Here is a 4457-nt window from a genome sequence, read left to right on the forward strand (position 1 = left end):
AGAAGAAATCAGTAACCAGAAAAACTGCGAAAAATGTTTAAAAAGAAGAAATCAGTAACCAGACAAACTGCGAAAAATGTTTAAAAAGAAGAAATCAGTAACCAGGAAAACTTAGAAAAATGTTTAAAAAGAAGAAGTCAGTAACCAGAAAAACTTAGAAAAATGTTTAAAAAGAAGAAATCAGTAACCAGAAAAACTTAGAAAAATGTTTAAAAAGAAGAAATCAGTAACCAGAAAAACTGCGAAAAATGTTTAAAAAGAAGAAATCAGTAACCAGAAAAACTTAGAAAAATGTTTAAAAAGAAGAAGTGAGTAACCAGAAAAACTTAGAAAAATGTTTAAAAAGAAGAAATCAGTAACCAGAAAAACGGCGAAAAATGTTTAAAAAGAAGAAATCAGTAACCAGACAAACTGCGAAAAATGTTTAAAAAGAAGAAATCAGTAACCAGAAAAACTTAGAAAAATGTTTCAAAAGAAGAAGTGAGTAACCAGAAAAACTTAGAAAAATGTTTAAAAAGAAGAAGTGAGTAACCAGAAAAACTTAGAAAAATGTTTAAAAAGAAGAAATCAGTAACCAGAAAAACTTAGAAAAATGTTTAAAAAGAAGAAATCAGTAACCAGAAAAACTGCGAAAAATGTTTAAAAAGAAGAAATCAGTAACCAGACAAACTGCGAAAAATGTTTAAAAAGAAGAAATCAGTAACCAGGAAAACTTAGAAAAATGTTTAAAAAGAAGAAGTGAGTAACCAGAAAAACTTAGAAAAATGTTTAAAAAGAAGAAATCAGTAACCAGAAAAACTTAGAAAAATGTTTAAAAAGAAGAAATCAGTAACCAGAAAAACTGCGAAAAATGTTTAAAAAGAAGAAATCAGTAACCAGAAAAACTTAGAAAAATGTTTAAAAAGAAGAAGTGAGTAACCAGAAAAACTTAGAAAAATGTTTAAAAAGAAGAAATCAGTAACCAGAAAAACGGCGAAAAATGTTTAAAAAGAAGAAATCAGTAACCAGACAAACTGCGAAAAATGTTTAAAAAGAAGAAATCAGTAACCAGAAAAACTTAGAAAAATGTTTCAAAAGAAGAAGTGAGTAACCAGAAAAACTTAGAAAAATGTTTAAAAAGAAGAAGTGAGTAACCAGAAAAACTTAGAAAAATGTTTAAAAAGAAGAAATCAGTAACCAGAAAAACTTAGAAAAATGTTTAAAAAGAAGAAATCAGTAACCAGAAAAACTTAGAAAAATGTTTAAAAGAAGAAATCAGTAACCAGAAAAACTGCGAAAAATGTTTAAAAAGAAGAAATCAGTAACCAGACAAACTGCGAAAAATGTTTAAAAAGAAGAAATCAGTAACCAGAAAAACTTAGAAAAATGTTTAAAAAGAAGAAATCAGTAACCAGAAAAACTTAGAAAAATGTTTAAAAAGAAGAAATCAGTAACCAGAAAAACTGCGAAAAATGTTTAAAAAGAAGAAATCAGTAACCAGACAAACTGCGAAAAATGTTTAAAAAGAAGAAATCAGTAACCAGGAAAACTTAGAAAAATGTTTAAAAAGAAGAAGTGAGTAACCAGAAAAACTTAGAAAAATGTTTAAAAAGAAGAAATCAGTAACCAGAAAAACTTAGAAAAATGTTTAAAAAGAAGAAATCAGTAACCAGAAAAACTGCGAAAAATGTTTAAAAAGAAGAAATCAGTAACCAGAAAAACTTAGAAAAATGTTTAAAAAGAAGAAGTGAGTAACCAGAAAAACTTAGAAAAATGTTTAAAAAGAAGAAATCAGTAACCAGAAAAACGGCGAAAAATGTTTAAAAAGAAGAAATCAGTAACCAGACAAACTGCGAAAAATGTTTAAAAAGAAGAAATCAGTAACCAGAAAAACTTAGAAAAATGTTTCAAAAGAAGAAGTGAGTAACCAGAAAAACTTAGAAAAATGTTTAAAAAGAAGAAGTGAGTAACCAGAAAAACTTAGAAAAATGTTTAAAAAGAAGAAATCAGTAACCAGAAAAACTTAGAAAAATGTTTAAAAAGAAGAAATCAGTAACCAGAAAAACTGCGAAAAATGTTTAAAAAGAAGAAATCAGTAACCAGGAAAACTTAGAAAAATGTTTAAAAAGAAGAAATGAGTAACCAGGAAAACTTAGAAAAATGTTTAAAAAGAAGAAATGAGTAACCAGGAAAACTTAGAAAAATGTTTAAAAAGAAGAAATCAGTAACCAGAAAAACTTAGAAAAATGTTTAAAAAGAAGAAATCAGTAACCAGAAAAACGGCGAAAAATGTTTAAAAAGAAGAAATGAGTAACCAGAAAAACTTAGAAAAATGTTTAAAAAGAAGAAATCAGTAACCAGAAAAACGGCGAAAAATGTTTAAAAAGAAGAAATCAGTAACCAGAAAAACTTAGAAAAATGTTTAAAAAGAAGAAGTGAGTAACCAGAAAAACTTAGAAAAATGTTTAAAAAGAAGAAATGAGTAACCAGAAAAACTTAGAAAAATGTTTAAAAAGAAGAAATCAGTAACCAGAAAAACTTAGAAAAATGTTTAAAAAGAAGAAATGAGTAACCAGAAAAACGGCGAAAAATGTTTAAAAAGAAGAAATCAGTAACCAGAAAAACGGCGAAAAATGTTTAAAAAGAAGAAATCAGTAACCAGACAAACTGCGAAAAATGTTTAAAAAGAAGAAATCAGTAACCAGAAAAACTTAGAAAAATGTTTAAAAAGAAGAAATCAGTAACCAGGAAAACTTGGAAAAAAACACTTAGAAAAATTTTCAGCAAAGTGTGAAAAATATTCTAAGTGTCAGCGGAGGAAAATGCTGCAGCATCGGGAAAGATTCGCAAACTTACACCGAACATGTGCTCCGAAGTGCCGGAGGAATTGGGTGAATTGAGCCCGGCAAATGGCCAGCTGTCGTTTTGTGCCTGCAGCCCGAAAACTTTAACTTTGTCTGTCGCGGAAGTCCGGACCGAGAAAAATCCAAACGGTTTTGACCGGACCGAGTTCCAGACCGATGCAGTCAAATTTGGAATTCAGACCCATTCAGTGCCACTTGTAGTTTTTCCGCAGTGAGGTTGGCGGGGTACCCGGAGATATATGGGAACACGATTTTTAGAACAAAATGGCGGCGCGGGACCGTTCTGAAAGGCATCCGAAAAACGGTTCCACGGGCATAGCACTTTAATGACAGGTATGAGTGCATGCCGGAGAGCTCTTGGAAGTCGAATTTTTGACACTTTGTCAATTTTTTGACAGATTTGACAAACTCTTTCTGTCTGTTCTAAGAGTCAGTCAGAGACTTGTGCGGCGGTCTTTTGACACTATTGGAGGGCGGGCAAACCCCACGTTGACTCCGGCCGTCCCTCCACAGGCGCTCGTGTCCAAAATGAAGGCGAGAGACGCGAGTGGCCTGGTTCCCTTGGGTGTTGCCAAGAAGGCTGCGGGCTGACCGTTGCCTGAGCACTCCCTAAAGCCTCTTGTGATGAGAGCAGACCTCGCCTGCCGCACGACCGGCTCTGGGAGTCGTTGGGCCGCTATTTGTGAATAGTCTGGTCCTCCTCTGCCACCCGGACAAGCGCGATGGCTCTGCCGCCCTGCGGTGCTCGTCACCCAGGTTTGGGGAACACGATACTCGTAACAAAAATAAAAGGCGGCTCGGGACCTGCAGGCGAAAGGGGTCCCGTGGTGCTAAGCACGTCGACTTCGGGTCTCGGTGCAAGCCGGAGAGCTCACGGAAGTCTAAAGTTTTCGGCACGTGGTCGAATCTTTTCAAAGGCTTACCCGGCTCTTTCCGTCCATTCTGAGAGTAAGTCAGAGGCCGGTGCGGAGGTCTCTTGACAATCGGAGGGGGTGGTGGCCCTCCGCAGGCGCTCGTGTCGAAAATGAAGGCGAGAGACGCGAGTGGCCTGGTTCCCCTGGGTGTTGCCAGGAAGGCTGCGGGCTGACCCTTGCCTGAGCACTCCCTAAAGCCTCTTGTGATGAGAGCAGACCTCGCGCGCCGCACGACCGGCTCTGGGAGTCGTTGGGCCGCTATCTGTGAATAGTCTGGTCCTCCTCTGCCACCCGGCCAAGTGCGATGGCTCTGCCGCCCTGCGGTGCTCGTCACGCAGGTATGGGGCACACGATGCTCGTAACAGCAAATAAAGGCGGCTCGGGACCTGCAGGCGAAAGGGGTCCCGTGGTGCTTAGCACGTCGACTTCGGGTCTCGGTGCAAGCCGGAGAGCTCACGGAAGTCTAAAGTTTTCGGCACGTGGTCGAATCTTTTGAAAGGCTTACCCGGCTCTTTCCGTCCATTCTGAGAGTCAGTCAGAGGCCGGTGCGGCGGTCTATTGACGACCGGAGGCTCCCATGGGTGTTGCGATGAGGGTGGAGGGCACAGAACCTTGCCTTAGCACTCCCTAATAAAGCCTCTTGTGAAGAGAGCAGACCTCGCGCGCCGCACGACCGGCTCTGGGAGTCGTTGGGCCGCTA

The sequence above is a fragment of the Chiloscyllium punctatum genome, unplaced genomic scaffold (assembly GCF_047496795.1).
Source record: "Chiloscyllium punctatum isolate Juve2018m unplaced genomic scaffold, sChiPun1.3 scaffold_1334, whole genome shotgun sequence".
NCBI classification, from domain to species: domain Eukaryota; kingdom Metazoa; phylum Chordata; class Chondrichthyes; order Orectolobiformes; family Hemiscylliidae; genus Chiloscyllium; species Chiloscyllium punctatum.